General features: G+C 43.3%; 1 protein-coding gene across 1 annotated transcript in view; it reads right to left on the bottom strand.

Annotated features, from left to right (window-relative positions):
- Positions 1-25,021, bottom strand: part of CC2D2B (coiled-coil and C2 domain containing 2B) — a 2,924,037-nt gene that overhangs the window by 2,833,012 nt on the left and 66,004 nt on the right. The gene's annotated exons all lie outside the window — the stretch shown is intronic.

The following is a 25,021-nucleotide window of genomic DNA, read 5'->3' as shown; positions in this document are numbered from 1 at the left end:
CACACACATACAAAAAAATGACCTCCACTCACTCTTTTGATGTAATCTCCCTTCTTCCCACTGTGTCTGTCCACTGTCATTCCAGGCTGCCGAGTTTCTGTGAAGTAATTACGATGGAGGCATCCTTTTTTTTTTTTAATGGTACCATCCATTTCATTCTACATGTCCTTTTCTTTTCACATCTTCAGGTTTCCATATTTACTACTTATAATATCTTTATGTCCTTCTTCTACGTTGTACACTTTTTGTGTAAGACAATAGTACATTTTCAGATACCCCCCGCCTCTTTGGGTAATTAATGTTGATCCTGTCTGCCCCTGTCCGCAAACAGGCGCTCAGTCCGTCCCTTTCTATTATCAATAGGGAGGGGGTTCTGTATGTTCTGTGTTAAATGTATATCAAGTACATAGATTATATCAAGTACATAGATTATGCTACATATCTCCCAAAATCACATCATCACAGTGTATATTCCACACAACACCTTCATTGACACACCTTCATGATTAAGTTCCCCTTCCAAAAACCTGTACAATTCACTACAAAAAAAACTTTGTTAAGGGGACATTATGGTTAAGTTGCCCTCCCAAAAACCTGTAAAATTCACTACAAAAAAACTTTGTTGTGGGGACGTTATGGTTAAGTTGCCCTCCCAAAAATCTGTACAATTCACTACAAAAAAAACTTTGTTGAGGGGACGTTATGGTTAAGTTGCCCTACCAAAAACCTATGCAGTTCACTAAAAAAATAATTTCAACCTCCCCTTTATGGTTCAAATTAAAACCGAAAAACCCCAGAAATTCGACAGTTATGGTAACCTAAGCCCCCAAACCTGCCACCGCCCCTGTGCACTGCTAACACTAACACCCAGACCATGAAAGATGTCATATCAAATGTCACTGATGACATCACTGACGACATCACATGTTTAGTCCCATTCTTTTCGTTTCCTGCCATATATATATGGACATTCAGTAAAAAAACTTTATTAAAGGAATATTATACTTCACAGCGAAACCAAAAAACACTGCTCATTCCCCCATTATGGTAAGCTAAGCAACCATAACTCGCACCATCTACGCGCATTGCTAAGGCTAACACCCAGGACATCAAAGATGACATCACAAACATCATAGAGTAAAGAACTTAAGGAATCTAATACCCCTCCACCCCCGTATAGCACTGATGCAGACCCAAGAAATCCCAGCGTGTCCAGAATAGGGGCTTTTTATCAATAAGAAAGTGTCTATTGAGCCAGAAAGGACTTTGCGAGATAAGGCCTGGTGTCAAATTCTATTTCTTATATGTGGACGACCAAATCACTTAAATGTGGCATAATAGTATTTGGCTTGGAAAATGGGTGGTTTTGGTTAAGGAACTCTACGGTCATCAAGGGCCTATGAAACATTCTCTCATATTGAGCACCCTCAGGCCGTGCCTCACCTTCGATATTGTACCTAGCCACCTGAGCTAACCTTAACTTTAAAGTCCAATAATAAAGTTTAACGTCTGGGACATTAACACCACCTCAAGATTTGCTTTTCATGAGATTATTCTTGGTAATTTTATCTCTACCTCGTGGCCAGAGAAATAGCTGCAAGGCTCTGGACAGTTATTTAAAATATTTTTACTAATCACCAGAAGCAGCACAGTTAATAAGTATAGAGGTTGGGGAAGGGAGAATATTATAATAAAATTCTGCCCGTTAGTAATAGAGAAAGCCTACTCTAGTTCTTCAGATCTCCCTCTATCCCCTCCCATAACTTGTTCAGGTTGAACGTTACCATAGCTCCCAATATTATTTTTAATTTTTATTCTTATTTTTATTTGGATTTCGCTGAAAAGAAATCAGCCTTTCAATAATTAAACATTTTCAACATATTCAGAACATTCATGAAATAAACATATTGGGGGTAATTCATGAATTATTTGCGCCGAAATAAAAGGGATTTGTGCGCCATTCTGCCCGCAAATCCCTGTTTAACAAATGGGGATTTGCGGGCAGAATGGCGCACAAATCCCGTTTTTTTCGGCGCAAATAATCCATGAATTACCCCCTTAAACTTTACAGATTTAAAAGATTGAGATTAAACAGCATTTATGACAAAAAAAAGGAAAGAAATGTTATCAAGATAAAGGAAGAAAAACCTAAAAAATACAAACCAAGAGAATTCAGTCCATTGGTTTCTATAATGGCCTATTCACATTATTATCTCTCATGACTTAATTAGAGATTGCATTCTAATAATTCCCCTTTATCGCCAAAATTTCAAATTTTCAAATTCGCCTAAACAGTAATCCAATATACAGCATCAACTACATCAAGCTAATAGGCCAATAAACACATCACCGCAATTGTTCTTCAAAATTTCGCCAAATCACATAACATTAGATACCTTCTTTAAAAGCAACATTTATACAGTGGTATCCATATCTCATAACTGTTGCAACAAGTTCAGAGCCTGCATAAAAGTTACCATCACTATCTTCAGTCTCGATTTCTGACTATTATACAAGATATTCCATAGCGTATCTGGATCCACTATTATCAAAGCTAGGAACAAATGTTTGAACAATCGCACTCTGAAAGATATAAGCATTGGACATTCAACTAGCAGATGCTTAAGGGTTTACACCTTGGCAGCATCCACACAGAATCGACAGATGTTATCATCTACTAATTGCTGCATATAAAGCACTTCCTTAGTATAGAAAAGATTCAATCTTAGCCGTAGATATTGAGATCTGTGCTTCATATCCGGAAATGTCAGAATATATTGTTCAGTAATAAACAATTTCTTTGAAACATATGGCAGGGTTTGAAAGAGTTTGCCTTGCAAGCATTCATTTCTAGTTTGGATCCAATCGTACATCCATAATTTAGCTTTTGCTCTATTTGGGTTCTTGAGCAAAGTAATTTCTGTTACCCCAATAGTGTGGATGTTCAAAGTACTATTTCTCCAGGCCTTAATTTCAGAATGCTCAGAAGTCAAAACATATTTGGCCAAAATGGTCGCGATGAGAATAGGGCCAGACACCAACAGGTATTTTCTATAAACCGAGATAACCTTCCAACAGTATACTGCATATAATGAGACCATTCCTAATTCGTACCATATTAGGCATATAGATACCATCTGAGGAAAACCTAAAATGGCTCGCCAGAAACGCGCTTCAAATTTCAACCAAAAGGACTCAAGTAGGCAGCATCTTGTCTCAGACACATAGGTGAGAATGGGAGTTACCTTTTGTTTAAAAAAAGTTATCGCTGGTGAGAATGAAAATTTACCGTATTTACCCTGGATAATACGTGCCTGGGCCAGTCCTGTTTTTAACTTAGAATCCAGGTCTGAGGAATAAAGATGTTCATTATAATGGGTACTGATAATAAGACCCAAGTACTTATATTCCTCAGTTTCATCCAATTTTTTTCCCTGCAAAAGCCAAGGAATTGCACCTCAAGACCTTTTTTGTTTGGGATCCCAAACCATAAACTTACATTTAGATTGATTAATCTTCAGATTATTCGCTTGCACATAATCATTCAATTTGCCAAGGAGGGCACGTAAACCCTGCGGTGTCTTAGCCAGCAACACCAAATCATCAGCGTAGAATAACCAGGGGACCGCACACCCGCCCAACTAAGTGGGTCTGAAATGACATTCGCAAAATACCCTGGTGCATCAGAGACTAAAAAATTAAACAACGTACAGGCCAAAAGGCAGCCCTGCTTAAGACGCCAAAATATTTGAATGGGATCTGATACATTTCCATCCAATGATAATCTAATCTGAATGGAGGTCTGGCTATGGAGTTCGTTAATCCAATATAGCAAATATGGGGACAGGCAGTATAATGTAATTTATTCATCAAGAGACCCCTACATACCAAATCAAACGTGGCCTGAAAATCTATAAAGGCTAGGAAAACAGCCTGCTTTTTATACATTTCCTGGGATTTAATTGCCTGTAAGACATGCAGATTTATGGTAGTCCCCAGGCCGGGCATGAAACCAGTCTGGTTGGGATCCCTAATTCCATCCAGGTCCAACCACTGGTGTAAATCCCTCAGGAGAAATTTTGCAAAAAGCTTGCCTGGAATATCCAGGAGTGTTATGGGTCTATAATTCGAAGGTTTAGACTATTCCCCCTTCTTGTAGATCGGGATAACAATCAATTTTCTCCAAGAACCGGGCAACACTCCGGTTCTAACTATCTGGAGAAAGATGTTCAATAAAATCTCAGCCCAGGCCGTAGGATGCTTTTTAATCATAACATTCGATAGCCCGTCGGGAACAGGGGCTCTTGATGTCGAGAGCTTGGAAATAAAGTATAAAATATCATCTAAGTCAAACTTAAGAAGATCTATCTTAGGTCTAGCCACCACTTCAGAAGGGTTCCATGTAATAATGTCGCCACAAAAATATCGCCATACAAAAATATCGCCGAAAAACGGTCGTTTTTTGTGGCAACATTATTGCATGGAACATGCGGGGGACAACCCCCGCAACCCCCACATTTTTTTTTTGTTTTTATTTATTTTTTTTTTATTTTATTTGCCCCTGTCGCCATATATATGGTCACCCAAATAATATCGCCACGACATTTACCCGGCGATATTATTTACGGCGACCATATATGTGGTGATATTATTACCTGATACCTTCAGAAGAAGTCCTTAAAAGGGTAACCGCAAAAAGGGTCCTATAATAGCAGGTCCAGACCTCTTCTGGCACTACTTTAATCTGGGCTGCCAATTGGGATGCCCCATAGGCCGTATTGAGGAAGGTCCATATTTTGGCTGAGCTTTTAGAGGCAAAGGCTCTGAGCATATTTTCTGCATCACGTTGGTACATAAATGCTTTTCTTGATCTTATCCAATTTTTATACTGGCATTTTAGAAATCTTAGTCATAAAGTCATGTCAGGGCCACCAATCACACAAGTTGGTTTGTTGTCATACCGGAAAGCCACCTTTCTTGCTACCAACTCAGCATCATAAACATGAAGGTTACTTTTAACCTGATTAGAGGGTTTCTTACCGGACTTAAAGATTAACATGATATCTGCATTGGAATGTTCAGAAACACTGCTCTTCTGCGTAGAAGCTTCGTAAGCTTGCATTAATTGCCCATTGAATGACTCAAGGGCCATAGGCGTCCAATGGAATCGATTGTTGGCATTACTTAATGTCATCCCCGTAGTATGGATGGGTTTAAGACTTTTGGTGGGTTGGACCATGACCACCTTGCGACCAATATATCATGGTCGCTGAAGTTTTGAGTAATAACTTGGAATTTTGTTATAGAATTAAACAGACCACTATCGACATAAACATAGCCAAGCCGGGCAGTCTGGCTGCCTCTATGCCAGGTATAAGCTGGAGGCACATAACCAGCTATGCTTCCATTAAGCATATATAGATGCCGCCTTTCCACAAGGGAGTTCCATCGAGCAGCAATGCTGGCCAAAATTTTAGGTGGCTGTACAATACAGGAGATATTAAAATCTCCTACCAAAAGGGTATGTTGGCAACTATGATCCAATATAAGGTCCAGCAGATCTTCAAGCGCAGTCATAAAGTCTATGTCAGTAATGCCAACATGATTCCAATAGACGTTAATAAGTGCAAGTACACATGTTGGTGACGTAATCTTGACCAGTTGCAAATAGCTATTAGGAGACACCCAGGGTTCAATGATTAAATTCGAAGAAAATTTGACAGCCACCATAAAACCAGCCATGGGGCGACCCCTAATGGGTGCAATGGCCAGAATGAGGACAACTGTGTATTGATCCCAGGCTGGGGGACTATATAGCCATACCTCCTGCAAAGTTACAATATCATAATCTCGTAAGAGATTATTTTCAGGATCAATCAAGTGCTTAAACTCACGGGTGTTCCATGAGGCCAAAGGCCAACTTTTTAAACTGTCTCCTAGCTAATATTGACTATGCACCCAAGTCTGTCCTTGAGGGTGACTACTGTCGACCTCTGGCAAAAGTGGTAACTGTTTCCCCCAAGAAGGTATGTGCTGATGATCAAAGGAGGAAGAATTAATTAGTAAGAAACCCTTATTATATCATTCCAAGCTAGGCTGCCACAGGGCATTCTTCACAAAACCAGATTTAAACCACAATGTCACCACTGAAACGTTGCTGTTATGCACAAATTCAATTTGCTCAATATCACAAGAAGCAATCTCCTCCAATTCCGGAACTTCCAAGAGAATGTTCATTACTGACTGCCTATTAAGGTCGTATTTAGGATACGGATGTAACCGGCATTTGAGGATTAAATGAGCCAGTGTCTGCTTTGTGGGTGCCAGATTTTTAGAGTCCTGTGGTTGAGGGTGAGCTAGATGTTTACTCACACCGACAGTAGTTGGGCTAGCAGACAACAAATCATTATGAATAACAGATGGATCCGATATCCCAGCTGCACTAGAACTGTTCTTAATGTCATGCACATCCTGGGAATTTGGTAATGAGAGAAAATGTTTTAAAGAATTCTCAAGTTCCTCTCTCCAACCTTCTAGTGTCAATTGCTTATCAGAAACAAAATTAACAGAATCAAGTGGACTCCCAATTGTAGCTCTATCAGCAATTATCTGAGTCGCCCGCATATTAGCGGACGAAAGTAAATTGTCAGATTTAGTTGCAGGGCAAATGTTATTTGGTTCTGCAACATTTTGTTGTGCAGCAAGTCGTACCCAATTATCCAGTGGTTCATGTATAGGCGGGTGGGGCTGGTGGATCGATAAAGATACTGTTCTCTGAAAGGACTTATTACGGTATTTATTGGCAATGGCAGTGCATGCGATGGAAATTGCTGATTTAGGCAAGGATAGTTTTTCAATAAATCTTTGCGCACCCGCAGATTTAATATTCGCACAAGATTTAACATTTTTAGGTTTCTTTTCCTGTTGCTTAACAGGCACTTTTTTTGCCTTAGTAGCAAAAATTGTATAATGTTGTGCAATCGCATCTTCCCCCGACTTTTCCTTAGAAGAGCCCTCGCCTGGGTCCAGCAAAGCACAACTGATAGCTGGAACCTCGATGTTCTTAGATTTCGTTTTTTTTTTCTTTTCTATACAGGAGTTGGACTCTGAACAAGACTCAATCACAGGATTACCTACATTTAGCCCAACTGAGACCTCGGCGTGTCCCGTCTTCATTAACGGTAAGCTTACAATCGATGGAGGCGCAGATTTTATTGACTGTTCCAGAGCCTGCAACTGGATGTAATTGACCTGTTGACTCGGAGAGCAGTCAATTAGCAAAATGTTATCATCACTTGGGATAATAACTGGGGGTCTGATAGAATTTGGCAAGATCGAACCAGATGAAGTAGGAACCCTTTCACAAGATGAGCAATGGGCACATGCCCTTTCTTCCCGACTCTCTATTTTTACCAGTAGAGCATACTGCATATTTATTTTCTTATCTAAAGATTCATAAAGTTTGGTCAAGGAATAAAGGGATGTGTTCATAGATTCCAAAGCTATTTCCACTCCGACTAAGTGTTCCCACATTTTTGGCATTATAGAATTTGAGGGTGAATTAGATTTTCACCTTGCAGTGGGCTGCAAAAATGATAAAGACAATGCAGAGGAATTAGCTGCCGTCTGTTACACTCACCTGGTATCCACAGAGACGCCCTTATGCCCTCGTTGCCAGATTCACCCCTGGCCCGTTCCCGATTCCAGATGATGCCTTCTATGGCGGTCGGCCTGAAAACACAGGAGGACTGGACTTAGGAACAGAGTTTGTTTCCTCCCATCAGCCCCCCCACCCCGGACTCTATCTGATAGCCCACTCCTCACCTTGTTGTGATGTCTGCCATGCTCTCTGTCCTGCCTTCTGTGCAGGGGCGCGTAGTTTTCTGCAGGTTGAAGCCACCGAGTTAACTTCACTGGTGCTAACCCATTCAAGTGTCTTTAAGGAGGTAAATCTGGTTATAGCAGTCTTAAAATGTCCTTGCTTTCCTTTCTTGCTATTAATGTATTTTCTTTATTTATTTCCCCCTTAGGTGCACAGAGATTCAGTGGATGTGTTGCTTGGATCAGGCTCCTGCCAGGATGATGGACGCAGGAGCGTATGATAGAGGATAGGTTAAGCGCGAAGTGCGGCGCGGTAATGTCTTTTCTTGCTAACCTACATTCCTTATTCTTTTTCAGGTCGCGATGGTCTTTCTGGGTGTGTGAAGATTTCCGGAGCAGAACCGGCCAAGAAATGCACAGCCAGCTGAGGATTTCATGATTACTGCCGTAAATGCAGTGAGTAACATGTTTTAACGTTGTCCTTCTTTCTCTCTCCCACCAGGTACTTCGTTCCGTTGCGTGCGTGATGTCCTGATGATGCTGCCGCCTGGATGGAAGACCGCGAGCAGCAGGAATCGACGGATGGAAAGTTGCAGGTAAGCTGAGACTACTAATGATGTTCTTTTGTCTCCTCTGCAGGTCCGCTGTTAAAGGATCGCCGGGTGCTGGTCTCTGGACACGGTGAGCGTCACGCTGCAGGCTGCAGAATAACGCGAAGCACATTCTGTAACTTGGGTGTGGTTTATATAGCCCTCTGTAAAGTAGTTCAGGTAAAGTAGTCTGGGCTACCACACCCGAAAACACTGCACCGCAGAGTCTGGTTCTTAGGAACTAGACTGTGTGGGTGCCTCCATGTTGGCTGCAGGCCTTCACAGAAAAAGTAGTCCCTGAAGACAATGTCCCAACCTGAACATGAGCCTGGCGCCAAAGGCGCCAGGACTGACTCCAGGAGAGTCCATGATGATAATGCAAGGTCCTTGGGGCCCCAAGTGAACCCTGAGCCCTAACCCTACCTGGCATGTGACCATGCCAGTGGGGTTTTGGGTCACGGGTCGTGACACCGTCGGGGAAAACATCATAGGTGATTGCGAGAGATCCCCTTTGGACGGGATGGGCAATGGTTTTACCACCTCTAGGACAGATTCCTGTATGTGAGACTCATAACTCACTGGAGAAATCACCCCAGGTGGAGTATTTACTCTCAGTGGTTTTTCACTTCTTAAAACATCAGTGATCGTATTCGCATCACTGGGACTCCCTATGACCTGCACAACAGCCAATTTCTCTGTTGATAAAGTACCATCATTACCAACCGCCAACATATCAGGAACAATCTGTTGGGCAGCAGTATTCACAGTGTCCACTCTCTCAGTGTGTAACATTGGGAGTGCTAATACACCTGCATCTACTAGAGAGTCAGGCGGGGTATTTTTAAGAATAGCTGTTTCACCGCTCACACTAGAATTTCCAAGTGTAGCTGATAAAGCAGTCGTCTGATAGCTGCATACATCAGCAGTCAACAATTGAACAGAAGTAAATGGCTGAATACCCGGTGCACAAAAATTCCGGATGTCTAGCATTGGCGAACAAGAGCAAACAGCCATTTTTTTGATGTGGGAAAGCTGTATAGTATGGCTTGAGGATTTCGGAGTAGTCAGCACAGCAGCATATTTTACATACATTTGAGCAACTTCTGGCATACCAGTTGTAAGTAAGTAAGACATATGCCTAATACCTAAAAGCGCTGCTTACAAAGTGCTATACAACAAATTAAAAATACAAAAACACTGTCCAATCACATTAATAAAAATCCAAGTTCTTTTCACCAACAATAATACCAAATTCTGAATTTGCTGGAAAATCAGGATTTGTATAGCTATACACAAGTGTCCTATAACACCAGCAATCCTTTGTGGGGAGGGAAAGCTTTAGCAGCACCGCTGGTAGAAATCACAAACTACAAAGTTTGCCTTCAATTGTTTGCGTGAGAACAGTTCCAAGGGGGGAGAAGACACGCAGCCCCCAGCCGTCTTGGAGACTCTTCCTGTGTTCAGACAAGCATCAAGAATGTGCAGCAATAATACAATTTAAATGTTCTACCAAGAGCACCTTTATATATATATAATAATTCAGCAGGGACAACAAGGGATTTTTCACTGGCACTCAGGTGTGTGCAATAAGGCTTTAAATGACAAGCAGCGGTTTTCGAATTAGGCAAGGAGGAGTTTTCATGTATGTTTAGGATTTTCAACAAGCTGCGACCGCAGACCACAGCAGCAAAAGGCAGTTAAAACAATGGGTGACCAGACTACACAATTAAGCTGGAACTTCCCACATGTGGGTCAAACGCGACCCGGATCCAAGGGTCAAGCCCTGTAGTCTCACAACGCTTTAATCAATGACTACACAAATTGCAGCTCGCATATGGAGCATCCAGCAGTGATTCAAGCATCAACAGGACACAATCAGTCACATATAGTAGGAACGCAGATGGGATCAAAGGGCCCTGCCCCACAGTCTCCCACCGCTCACAACTGCCGGATAGTCACAAGCCGCAATAGCAAAAGATTGCAAGTTGATTTATATATTTACGAGCTGCCACTTGCCGCATTCATAGTGCCAGAGTGCCGCCTTCTCAAAATTCGGTTTTACCAGAGTAGCAGACCTCAGCAGCCTCAGCTCACGAGGATCACCAAAGATCACACTTTTTCCTCACCTTTCGCTCCGCATTCGCCTTGGAAGGTACTTTTGAAGTGGACGCTGCCTTCTGGGTAGTCTGCTTAAAGGGCCAGCAGGCACAATCTCCAATTCACCAAGGATCACACTTTTTCCCAATATGATCTTGATTTTAATTTCTAAGTAGCTCAAGCTAGTAGTGGTTTGCATAACAGGGACCTAGGAAAGATCTAAGGGGAAGCTACTGGACCATAGCTGGAGCAGCTCTGTTTTGTCCCAGTTTTATAACCCGAGAAAAAGCCATACTCTGAGGTAATCATGCAAGTGGGGTAATCCAATCTCTGATTGCGCCAGGATAAATAGTATGTCCTCCATCTACAAGAGTAGTCTGTTCTTTCTATCCACTAGCTGGACCCCTGTGAGTTGTGGATGCATTTGAGCAGAACAATCCATGGGCCCTTAAGCTATGGCAAGAAGAGAGATGACAAAGGGGATCCATGATCCTTATTTCAGCTGTGGATGTGTGATAGAGTGTGTTCACCCAAGATAAAAAGGTGTAATGAAACCCAGACTCCCTAAATGTTCTAGTAAAGAAAAGTCACTCAACCGTATCAAAGGCCTTTTTGGCAGCGTACCAGGTCATAATGGACTTGCCCTGTATTGTGTCTGCTAGATGAATTATATAAGCCAGTCAGTGCAAGTGTTCTGTAGAGGACTTCAGCACAATAAAGCTTGTTTGATCTTGTGAAATATATGCCTAATCTGGATCTGCACTCAGTCTTCCAAATGTTTATTTAAGGACCTTCAGGTCAGTGTTGAGGGGTGTGGGGTACAATTACCAGCCCAACAGAAATCCCTGCATCACAAAACTGCATGTTAGCAGTTAGAAAAATAATGGCTGCGCTGTGTCTGCTGAGCACATATTCCCCAGCATCACAAAACTGTGTTTTTTGCAGTTACAAAACTAAGGCTGCGCTGTCTCTGCTGAGCACATATAGGGCCAGAGGGAACATAGAACACCCCGAGAATGTCTGCATTTATTTTCTTCATCTGCAACAAAGAGAAGAATTCAAAGGCAGCCTGGCCCAGCGCTACTATGCTGCCAGCTCAAAACCTCAAACTGAAAAAGAAAATGTTTTGTGTTTAAAATGACCTTGCACTGGTGCTATTTTCATCTTTCAACATTACACAGTTTGGTTCCAGTATAAAACAGCCATGCCCATCTATATTCAAGATGAACACTATCAAATGGTGGCCATTCCTCCCTGAAAGGCATTGTTGTGTCAAGCAAAATCTGTGAAAAGCAAAGAAATTAATTTCAGGCTGTACGGCCAGCGTTTACTCTTGCAATACATTAACAGAGGCAAAGCTCTTCAAAAGACGCTCTCTCTCTCTCCCTTTGCTTGGTGTCAGTTTCAAAGAACCCATTTCTTGAACATATACCTGTGTACAGAAATTGACCAGAGCTCTGAAAGCTTTCAGACAGCATAATCCGAGGAAAAGCACATTTTGTGAAATGGTTATAAAAATAAAATGAACCCGTGTTAGTTTGCCTTGCAGAGAAATTAAATGACATGAGGGAAGCCAAATGGGAAAGGATACTGTAAAATGCCCAGAAACACAACTGTACATTTGAGGAAGGAAAGCTGCAAACATATAGGTATGTTTAACTCTGTGTATTTTCTTTTCTTTACAAAAAGAACTTCAACAGCCTAGATGAGGCAGGTGTTCCTGTTAGACCAGTTTGGCTTAAAGGCCAAATTTCACACCTCCTTGTGATTTTGATACAGCCAAGGCAGGGGCCCTGTTCTATGGACTGTTAGGAGTGATAATTACAGGATGTCTCAGATTGCATGGCAGAGATGCTCCTAAGAACAAAGGAGGAAGCCAGCCCATGTGTTTGCCTCAGAAGTGTGAAATCCCCTGCATTTAAACTAAAAGACTTCAAAGGAGAATCCGTGGCAACCTCTGTGTAAGTTTAACCAGTGAAAAACATTTGGCTGGGGGGTTAGAAAGACTGCACACTTTTGGGAAAAAAGCCAGCCCATTTGAGTTGAGAGACTTTTTATATTATTTCAGTAACCTGAATACGCAGTAATGTTAAATTATGATGGTTTTTAATGTGATTTTCGCACCATTAAAACAAGACTATGTGGGTTATCCTAGCATTTGGGGGGCGTGAATAGCATTAAAGAGGCGTTTCTCAGGAAAGCTTAACTGGCAAAGATGTAAAAGTTGATGCAAATATGCTCGACATTGAAAGGCTTCTGTGTATCCATTTTTAGAATTTTAGGGGAAATATTTTCCATAGAAATTGCGAAAGATTGCCATAAGGACAAAACAGCATTGTACAAACTTGGGGTTTGGAATGGCATATTCCTTATAAAATATGGGGTCTGCCCATCTGATTGTAAGGAGGATAACAATTGTAAATATAAAGGCTTTGTTTCATAACTGATTTCGGCAAAAGTAACTGTGGTATAACAAAGCACATCATAAAACACACACCCTAAAACTGATGTCACTTCCCTGGGTCCAATCTGCTTACAGGGTAACGGCGACATCCACAGCCTGACCTATACCATCTTAGAGGTATGTCCCAGTTATTTCCTCCCACATAGTAAAAATCCTCTGAGGTCATCCTGCCTATAAAGGAGGAGACATTCAAAATTCAGGACATACAAAAATCCAACCTTCAAAATCCAGAGATCCAGTCATTCAACATTCCACATTCACCCTGCAAGACTCCAGATCCAGGCAGAACCTCCTACCCAGGCAGAACCTCTTATCCAGGCAGAACCATTTATCCAGAATTAAACCTACAAAAATCCCAATAATTTAGGGAGAAAGGAGGAAAGGGAGACTACAGTGACCAGACCTGTCTTTGCCCAGCTGATGCACCCCGTTGTGCTCTGTGACCAGACCCCTGTTGCCCAGCAGTTCCCTTAAAGGAGAGCCTCGCCACTGCGCAGTGACCAGACCCTTGTCCAGCTGTCCAGAGACCCGGTTAGCTGCCCAAACTACTCAATTCAAGTGCATTTTGTAAGTATCACCCCTCCCCAGTAACCAAAAAGCTGCATACACCACTCTGTTACCTTGCATTCTGTCCAATCCTATAAGAAATCCTATAAGTACCCTATTAACTTCTTAAATTGTCAGGATCCTCTGTGTATCCTGTCATTAGAACAATCTGTGTTAGTCTCCATGTGTAGCGTAATTCTTTCCAAATCATTTCAGTCCTTTGTGTAAATCCTTAGTACTATTTTGAATAAATTAATTTCTCATAGAGATGAATGCGGCGTGAATAGGTTAACCTTGCATATTAGTCTCCTTGCGTACCATGTCTTTCTTTAAATATATGGCCACTAAAATATAGTTGCAGTAGAAGCAATTAATTTTTCTAACGAAACCGAGTTTGCCTATGGAAGTGTTTCCCATTTAGAAATCCGATTTCTTTTCCTTCCTATAAAGAATCCCATACTGTCATCCATCAAGAGTCACCCTTTCACTTTAGTATCATACCTGTTATGTGCCTTTGAACTTCATCAGTAAAACCGATTTTCGATTCTGTCTGTTTAGCTCATTTCTGAAGCTGTCTGCTTGTTTTAAACCTGTGAAAACTAAGAAATTGCAATTTACCACGTGTGATTCTTGCTGCACTGTTTTTTTCCCCATGTCGATTTTCTCACTTGTATGCATGTTTAGGACATTGCCTTGTAGGTTTTCTTGCTTCTCTAGTACAGCCACACCATTTCTTGTCTTATTCATTCAACCGCACATGTAAAATAACTATTTCAGTGAATTCCGAGTGCCATTTTGCTCATTTTTCAAGGGTACAATCCGATTTTGGCCTCCCATTCAGTGGTGGTAGGTCGGATTTACAAACTGATATTTGCCTAGTATACCTGAGTCATTGATACTCCTCTTCACCCACACAAAGCTTGGTTAACAGGGGTTTGAGGGTGTGTTGCAGGGGAATGCATAACAATTATCACCACACTGGTGATTGCTGCCCTATATTGAATCTGTTTGATTTTCATTTGAATTTAAAAATAAATAAATATTTCATTATTACACACCGGCCTGGTACATGGTCCATTGCGATACGGGGTGTACGTCAAGGGGGGTGTGAGACGGGTTGGCTGCCTTCTCAAAAATAGAATCTGAATGTAATAAACCTAGACGCGTTTTTATTTTGCGCCGCATCCCTGGCCAGTAGAAAGAGTCCTGGTCTGGAGTGTGCTGTATCTTTAAATCTTTGACACAGTGGGGGCTCGTTGCCGGGATTACAATAGTGTTTCCACCCATGACAGCTTAACACAGCAGGCTAACCTAGAAAAGGTAGTGATACTTTTTAGGGTTAGAAAGCTGTGTTACACTGTAAAAGCGCCATCCCAAAACTTAGACCCCAAGTATCAGGCTTGTGTGTAAAAATAAAGTAAAATCAACCCTGAACTAGACAAAAAGCAACAGAATACAAGTGTACACTTATATAAATAAATAATTTAATAAAGGAAGAACACTCTTCATAATGACCACAGTGGAGATAAACATGGCTAAGCAGCAACTTCTGCACAACTATCCGTTAGAGGATAGTGGGCGGAGCAGGAACAGGAAACCTGGCTGTCCAGCATGATACAACAGGCCACCTCCATGAACATTGACATGTAGCGGGACGGTGGCCTGTTACATCAAGCCTTGAATGAATTGTACATGACTCTGAGTACTAAAGAAGAGCAGATTAAAATGGCCCGACTCACAGTTTAGATATATCTCTACATGGGGGTTATGGAGGAAAAATATGAAGAAAATAGAATTCTTGCGCAAAACCCATCTGAGCTCTTAACTCAAATTCAGACCAAATTAAAACTAGTAGAAGAGAAATTGCAAAAGAGCCTAGATTCTGAGGTAGAAGTTGAAAACTACATCAAAAAGTTAAAAGAGGACTTGGCTATAAAACAACAAAATAATTCAGCGCAAGAGGCCCAATTAGATACATTAAAAGCGGAGTGTCAGGAGTGTCTCTGGAAGAGAGTCAACATAAACTGAATCAACAACTGAAATATAACAGGGCCTGCTCAGAACAAATAACCATGTTAAAAAATGAGGTCAAAAAGTTGGAAGAGGAGAATAATAAATTAATCAGTAAAGAACTCCACCTCCAGACAGAATTTAACCAAGACCGCCAGACATTAAGTACAATCAAACAACAGCGGGATGAACTGGCTGAACAAAGAGGAGCCCTGTATGAGAAAGATGCACTATGTCAGTAAGTGGGCAACTTAAAAACTGACCTACAGAAAAGAGATTTGGACCTCCAGGAACTGAACAAACTAAAGGTAGAACATGAAAAATTATTGGGGCATACAAGACAAGTATAAAGTGCTCTAGGAGAGAACGCCCAAGCTAAAAATGTGAAAAATCAGTAGATGAATCTCCTGCAACAAAAATGGTCTCAGTGTTCCCAGGCCATACAGGTAGCACAAGAAGACAATGAGGCCCTTTTTGATAAGAACAGGGGACTCCAGAGCCAGGTGGCCGCTCAAGATCAGGTAATAGAGGTTAGTCAAGCCCTGATAGCAGCACAAAAGGCTCAGGCCTTAGCCTACTGTCAGGAAATAGGAGCTAAGAGGGATTAACTGGAGCTGTTAGAAAAAGAGTATGCTAGGCTGAATCCAAACTTGAGGGACCCCGAACAAGTACAAAGGGACAGGGTCAACCCTGATCTCAGTGTGATGCCCTCTGTACCAAGTGACAAGAGCAGTGGCACCCACCCCATTGCAGTCACACGCTCTGAGGTAAGCCTGTATGGCTTTATTCCGGATGCCATCCGACGCCGTTGCTATATTCAATTGCATTGCTGCTGACCGCGCCGCATTTGCACATGGGCAAGTCAATCTGCAATTAACTTATTCGTTTTGCTGCGTGCTCCCATTATCTCCTGCCTAAGAGCCTGCAATGTGTAGGCTCCATTTGCAGCACACGAGGCCTGACCCATCCAAGATGGCCGCTAAGTTTATGGCAGGCTGACCTCGGCAGCCTCTCCTCAGTTTTGCCTACCAGCAGCATACCATTGGCTGCTGGCTCCTTTTCTAAGCCAATCACATGCCGGCAAGGCGTGAGCCGGCCCATTGTACTAAGGACCACGATCGAAGGATCCTCGTCTGTCCTGTGCCTGATGCCGACACCTCCGCAGTTTGTCGCCGAGTCCCAGGGGAGCAGGAGCTCCTACCACTGCAGGAGCAGTGGCACCCACCTCATAGCAGTCACACGCTCTGAGGTAAGCCTGTATGGCTTTATTCCTGATGCCATCCGACGCCGTTGCTATATTCAATTGCATTGCTGCTGTCCACGCCACATTTGCACATGGGCAAGTCAATCTGCAATTAACTTATTCGTATTGCTGCGTGCTCCCATTATCTCCTGCCTAAGAGCCTGCAATGTGTAGGCTCCATTTGCAGCACACGAGGCCTGGCTCATCCTAGATGGCCGCTAAGTTTATGGCAGCCTGACCTCGGCAGCCTCTCCTCAGTTTCGTCTACCTGCAGCATACCATTGGCTGCTGGCTCCTTTTCTGAGCCAATCACACGCCGGCAAGGCGTGAGCCGGCCCACTGTACTAAGGACCACGATCGAAGGATCCTCGCCTGTCTTGTGCCTGATGCCGACACCACCGCAGTTCGTCGCCGAGTCCCAGGGGAGCAGGAGCTCCTACCACTGCAGGAGCAGTGGCACCCACCTCAATGCAGTCACACGCTCTGAGGTAAGCCTGTATGGCTTTATTCCTGATGCCATCCGAAGCCGTTGCTATATTCAATTGCATTGCTGCTGACCGCGCCACATTTGCACATGGGCAAGTCAATCTGCAATTAACTTATTCGTTTTGCTGCATGCTCCCATTATCTCCTGCCTAAGAGCCTGCAATGTGTAGGCTCCATTTGCAGCACACGAGGCCTGACCCATCCAAGATGGCTGCCAAGTTTATGGCAGCCTGACCTCGGCAGCCTCTCCTCAGTTTCGCCTACATGCAGCATACCATTGGCTGCTGGCTCCTTTTCTGAGCCAATCACACGCCGGCAAGGCGTGAGCTGGCCCACTGTACTAAGGACTACGATCGAAGGATCCTCGCCTGTCCTAGCCTCCTACGCCGCTAGCCGGAACCCCTGCTTGTTTGCACCTAACACTACACATATATCAAAGGTACCCTATGGTCGCTAATAGACCACATTTGACTTGCATTGTGCCCTATGGTCGCTAATAGACCACATTTGACTTGCATTGTGCCCCATGGTCGCTAATAGACCACATTTGACTTGCATTGTGCCCTATGGTCGCTAATAGACCACATTTGACTTGCATTGTGCCCCATGTTCACTAATAGACCACATTTGACTTGCATTGTGCCCTATGGTCGCTAATAGACCACATTTCACTTGCATTGTGCCCCATGGTCGTTAATAGACCACTTTTGATCTGTACTGTGCCCTATGGTCGCTAATAGACTACATTTGACTTGCATTGTACCCTTGTGCCCTGGCACTGTACCTAGCATGATAGTTGCATCCAGCCTGCCTGTTCTTGACCATTTCAAATTGCTACTGAAACTGTATCTAGCCTGATAGCTGCATCTAGCCTGCCTAGCCTTAGCCACCACAATTGCCACTGAAACACACCTAACTGACTATTACTCAGCCATTTAGCATGTACACCCTGGGTCTTGCCCACAGGTCACCCTGGCTACCATTGTATATCACTCTCCTCATCCCATTAGGAATACAACCACTTATAATAAGCACCAAAGCTAACATTCTGAGTCTTCGCACCACGTCCTACTCCACCCGTCGCACCTGTCCTATCATGATCAACACACAACAACCCGAAACTGGACTTAAAATGACCCACTATCCAAATAGCACCATTCTACAAAGGCCATGTAACACTACAGACAGAAACCTAAGACTACGTGCTCGCCTGTCCAAACTGCATAAGCTACCTGCCAAGAAAATTGAACTACTAAAATTCCAAAATAAAATACAGCTACCCTTGAAGGGTATTGCAGAACCCACCAGGAAACAGGCCAAGCCCAACAGACATAGAATAAACAACTCCAAACAGACAACCAAAGGTAGTCACAACACCACCTGTCCTAACCTAGCAGACCACAAACCATATCTCAAAGGTGCGCTTATAAACGCCAGGTCGCTAGTCGCACACGCCACAGAGATCTCAGATATCATTGCCACAGACAACCTAGACTTCTTGGCCATCTCAGAATCCTGGCTACATGAGGCGGCTGGCCCAGCCTTGTCACTAGCAGTCCCAGACAACTATACAATCCTACGTGCGGACAAACTTACCTCCTGAGGCGGAGGTCTAACAATCATAGCTAAAACTAGCCTGGACCTGAGGATCATCACTACTATCACTATGCAATCCTGTGAATGCCTCACGGTCAAAATAGCCACTGCCAACTCCCAAACCCTAAACATCATCCTCATCTACAGACCACCAGGTCCTATCGGAACCTTCGATGAGGACATCTCGACATCCTTGTCCAATAACCTAAAAAATACATCCCAAACAATAGTGCTAGGAGACTTTAATCTAGGCTATAATGACAATAAGGACACCCAATCGACAGCGATTGCTCTGACCTTGAAAGAGCTAGGATTCTCCCAAAAAGTTGAATTACCTACCCCCAACAAAGGTCGCATCCTTGATTGGATAGCAGACCATAACTGCAAAGCAAATATTACGGACTTTGTACCGCAGATCTGGACTGACCACTACCTGCTATTATTCACAGTGACAACCAACCGGGCCACTGCCCCGTCCTCACCCGCCCCTCCTGTGCCAACGAGAAATAAAAAACTAATGACAGCAGAAAATCTGATGCCCGTTATAATACCTAAATTGAACTCACTACCAGACAGTATGGACCCTAATCTGTTAGTTGAACATTATAACGTAGCCATGACCTCAGCCTTGGATCACATAGCCCCACTTAAACTAAGACATAGCAAACCAAAAAAACACCTCAATTCCTGGTTCACACCCCATCTAAAAAATCTCAGGCTGGCCAAAAGAAAACTTGAAACTATTTGGAGACTCTCCCCATCAGTCAAAAATAAACTCAACCTCTCCAAAGCCTCCTCCCAATACAACAAAGAAATACTATTAGCCAAACAAGAAACCTACAATACTAGAATATCCAACTCAAAATCTAGCGTCAAAGAACTGTTCAGCATTCTGAAAGAATTGGAAACACCCGTTGTACCCCAAGAAAACTGCACTAAGGATAAAAAATGGTGCTCTAGCATACAACTTGCCTTAACAAACAAAGTAGCAAACCTACAAACCAAAATTGCCATCAAGAAGGCATTGCTAACACCACACATCTCTCAGAGCCCAGTGCCACCGCCACAGCCTAAAACGGGAGCCCGATTCTGCTTTTCTAAGGTATCGATCATAGAGGTAGAAAAGGTAATCCTGGGACTTAAACCCTCCAACTGCAAAGGTGACCAATGCCCAGCACAACTCATCAAGGATGCTGCGAGAGAACTATGGCCATTTATAACCAAACTAATCAACTCCTCCTTTACCTCTGGTTCAGTACCGATCAACCTAAAAGAGTCCTGGGTACTGCCACTACTAAAGAAACAAACCCTTGACCCTGCCATTCCGACTAACATCAGGCCCATCACGACTGTGCCCTTTCTTCTAAAAATCTTAGATAAAGTGGCTTACCTGCAAATTCAAAACTTCCTAGAGTCTAACCACCTACTTGGAACCCGTCAATCAGGATTCCGCCCGCAACATGGGACCGAGACAGCGTTAATAGACCTCAAGGCCCAAATAGACGACTGCAGAGACAATGGCCAAGCGGCCCTACTTCTCCTCCTGGACCTATCAGCGGCATTCGACTTAGTGGACCACACGGTCCTCTGTAGTCACCTCGACTCAGCAGCCCACTTCTCAAAAGAGGCCATAATTTGGATCAAGTCATTTTTGAGTAATCGGACCATGAGAGTCTTCGCTCCATCAGCCTCAGCAGATCCAATTCCCATAACATGCGGTGTTCCACAAGGGTCTTGTGTGTCACCCACCCTCTACAATGTCTTTAAGAAGCCCCTCTTTGACGAAATGGATCATCTGGGTATCGCCTACACCAACTACGCAGACGATACCCAGATCCTCCTCCCGCTCTCAGGAGACTACGCCAAGGACCTGGCCCTAGTGAACAGGATATATAGCATCATTCAGGCATGGATGGCCACACACGGCTTATGCCTGAACGATGATAAAACTGAGCTTATTATCCTGGGCACCACTACCTATATATCCAAACTTAGCCCTGATTATGACAACTTCATTATCGATGGGAACAACATAAAAGTAGCTCACGAAGTAAAAAACCTAGGATTCTACCTAGACGCCACCATGAACTTTACCAAACAAGTCAACTCTCTAGCTTCTGCCACAGCATACACATGCAAACTTATCAGAGCGAGCAAACAATTCCTCTCTACAGATATTTGCATTACACTTGCCAGAGCCTTGATACTATCCAAATTAGACTATTGTAATGGACTTTACATTGGAGCAAATAAACAGACCATCCACAAAATCCAAGTGCTCCAGAACAATGCCTTGAGAGCAGCACTCAAGATTAACAGAAATTAGCATATATCCTCTACTAGAAGAGAATACAAATGGCTCTCCACCATAGACAAAATTCATCTCAAAATCGCTTCCCTCACCCACAAATGCATCAATAACAAAGCTCCTCCCTACCTCATGGACAGATTACGTAAAATAACTTCTTCCAGACCTACCAGAATAGCCAATGCAAACTGCCTCCAAGTTCCGCGTTTCAAACTTGCCACTATAGGAGGAAATAGCTTCCCGGTCAAGGCTGCGCAGTTATGGAACTCCCTCCCCCATGACGTCAGAGAACCTCAGCCTTTCGAAAAATTTAGACAAAACCTCACTAGGTGGCTCAGAGCCAATGACAGCTAACCAGTCCACTTGTCACATTGTACATAACTGTATAACTGTACATAACTGTATATAACTTTATATTACGTGAACAGGACCATGCAGGAGCATGCTCCTTGCTCCGTTGCTCTTGATCTCTTCCTGTTCATATCTGCTTACTGTAATATTGCTGATGCCTATGTCTACACTTAATGCCTTTTCCTTGTACTTGCAATTAGCCGAGCATATCTGTAACCAAGCTCAGCGTATCGCTGTACCTTCATCTGATTTTCATCTGATTTTCATGTATCTGTAACTAAGTTGAGCATATCCTTGTCTGTTTGCACCCTGATACTCCAGGGTATGGCGCGCCATACAAATAATAAACTAAAATAAACTAAACCTATAATTCTCCCTGTACACCCATCCTCCCTCCTGCTTCCCTGGCTTACCAAATTGCCTAACTACCCAGTCACAGTCACTGAGCCCACCAGTGCGGGCAGCTCCTCCCGATCATTTGATCCCCAATCTACATGCTCTACTACTGTGTGATCCACATCTTGGCTGCCTTGTACAGACACCATGCCACATGCTTCCAGATACCCTACAAAGAAGACAGTTACATGACTACGTTCAGCCTATGGCTGGCAGGGGTCGGAACTAATGTTTATTAAGCCCTAGTACATTTTGCATCTAATCTGTGTATTTCAGCCAATTTTAATCTGCTTATCCTGCTCACCTGTGCACTCTAGCCTATTTGACTCTGTGCCTAATCTGTGTATTTTAGCCAATTTGAATCTGCTTATCCTGCTCACCCGTGCTCTCTAGCCTATTTGAATGTGTGCCTAATCTGTGTATTTTAGACAATTTTAGCCAATTTTAGCCAATTTGAATCTGCTTATCCTGCTCACCTGCGCACTCTAGCCTATTTGAATTTGTGCCTAATCTGTGTATTTTAGCCAATTTTAGCCAATTTGAATCTGCTTATCCTGCTCACCTGTGCACTCTAGCCTATTTGATTTTGTGCCTAATCTGAGTATTTCAGCCAATTCGAATCTGCCCACCCTTAGGAACACTGTGCTAACCGATCCTGCTGACCTGTGCACTCTAGCCTACTTGATTTTGTGCCCACTCTGTGCATTCTAGCCAAGTCGAATCTACCTTTCGGTGATTGTCCAGCTAAATTACACTTCTGTCTCACCGCCCCTGGTGCTAGTCATCATTCTCTTTGATAGCGTTATTGGAAAATGGTAACCTTAGCTTTACTGTTATGCACCCTGATGCCTATCAGTTACCTACTAGCACCACTCTCAAATCTCGGCCCAACTTCACCAACAAACACGGCAGCTAAACTTGTCACTATGAGCCAACCTCCGCATAACAGGGTTTACACTACAGCACACTATGCTTCTTTACCATGTGACACTACTAAGAGAAATGTGAGTCTCCGTGCTTGACTACCTAAACTACACGAACCACTAAGAAGATCGCTTCCATCTATTAACCTTAAAACTAACCTTAAAACTAACCTTAAAATTAAATTGTCTCCGCCACCTTCTACTCGGGACATAAATATACCGCAGAACAACAACCACAAGTGTAAGTCGCGGGCTAATAACGCTGACAAATCTACCCCTGCCAAGGCATCTTCCGAGACCCCCCCCTCAAAGGGGCCCTTCTCAATGCAAGATCACTTGTCGCACATGCCACTGACATTGCTGACCTAATCACAGAGGGTAAGCTTGACTTCCTAGCCATTACGGAAACTTGGCTCCATAGTGCAGCAGGACCTGCCCTCATGCTAGCGATCCCCGATGGCTACACCATAGCCAGACAAGACCGTGACAGTACCCGAGGAGGTGGCATCGCCATCATCTCTAGAACATCTCTATGCTTAGGACTAGCCCATGCCTACTCGGGACACACGTGTGTATCCCTCTCTGTCACACTCCAGATAAATAACCCTCAAACCTTGACCATTCTCCTAATATATAGACCGCCTGGTCCACTCGGTACCTTTGAAGAGGACCTGCACAACATAGTCACAAACAACCTCAAACCATCCTTGCAAATACTCTTATTAGGGGACCTTAACCTTGGCTATATGGACCTAGAAGACAAATACGCCACAGATATAGCCACAACAATTAAGACACTAGGTCTTTCCCAAAAAGTTAATAAACCTACCCATCAAAAAGGTAGAATACTGGACTGGATAGCAGATTGCAATTGCACAGCCACCATCTCGTCCGTCTGTCCGCTCTCCTGGACGGACCATTCACTGGTGCCCTTCGACCTATCAAGTACAAGATCTATCCCACAGGTGCTCCCAGTAGCGCCTCCCTGTCTAACTAGAAATAAAAAAAGTATCACAGTAGAGAAAATAATCTCTACTATCCTTCCCACCCTCAACTCTCTGCCAGATAATCTTTACCCTAGTACCCTAGTTCAAGAATTTAACAATATCATGCTCTCCACCATGGACAGAATTGCCCCCCTCAAACTCAGGCCCAGTAAACCTATGGCCCACCTAAACAAATGGTTCACGCCTCAATTTAAAGACCATCGCACATTAAAAAGAAAAAGTGAAACCAAATGGAGACTTTGCCCCTCTAGTGAGAATAAGACTAAATTATCCTCACTGTCCTCTCTCTATAAGAAGGAAGTCTGCCAGGCCAAACGTAAATCATACGATGAGCGTATTGCCAACTCTAATTCCAATATGAAAGAACTCTTCTCCATACTTAAAGAACTTGAGTCCCCAATAGTTGCACCTGACATCTGCACCAAAGACAAACCTTGGTGCTCAGACATTCAACAAGCACTAGCCACAAAAATTGTCACTCTGCAAAATAAAATTCAGCAAAAAAAAGAATTGCTAAACCTACAGCACTCGTCTAATAGTACTGTTACCAATGCCCCGCCACAGGCCCATAAGAACACGTTCAATTTCTCCAAAATGTCTACCTTGGAAGTTGAAAAAATTATCCTGTCACTGAGCCATCTTACTGCAAAGGTGACATCTGCCCAGCCCAACTAATAAAAGATGCTGCCGGAGAACTATCCCCCTTCATTACCAAACTGATCAACACCTCTTTTGTCACAGGCACCATCCCTGCCAACCTCAAACAGTCTTGGGTGCTACCGCTCCTCAAGAAACAAACTCTAGACCCACTTATCCCCACCAATTACCGACCCATCACCACGGTTCCATTTTTACTAAAAATTATAGATAAAGCCGCCTATATTCAAATTCAAAAACACCTTGAACAGTTTAAACTCCTTGGTAACAGACAATCCGGCTTCCGCCCACTACACGGAACAGAAACAGCCCTTATTTATTTAAAGACCCAAATTGACGAGCTGAGAGACAAAGGGAAGTCAGTACTTCTGCTCCTACTTGATCTCTCAGCCGCGTTTGATCTGGTCAACCACAATGTCCTCTGCCGACACCTCGACTCTGCTGCCCATTTCTCACCGGAAGCTATTAAATGGATTAGGTCCTTCCTTAGCAAGAGAACAATGAGAGTCTTCTCCCCCTCGGCAGC

The sequence above is a fragment of the Ambystoma mexicanum genome, chromosome 8, assembly GCF_040938575.1.
Source record: "Ambystoma mexicanum isolate Mex_15411 chromosome 8, UKY_AmexF1_1, whole genome shotgun sequence".
In the NCBI taxonomy this organism is placed as follows: domain Eukaryota; kingdom Metazoa; phylum Chordata; class Amphibia; order Caudata; family Ambystomatidae; genus Ambystoma; species Ambystoma mexicanum.
Note: the sequence above shows the minus strand (reverse complement) of the source record. Positions and strands in the feature narration are given on the sequence as shown.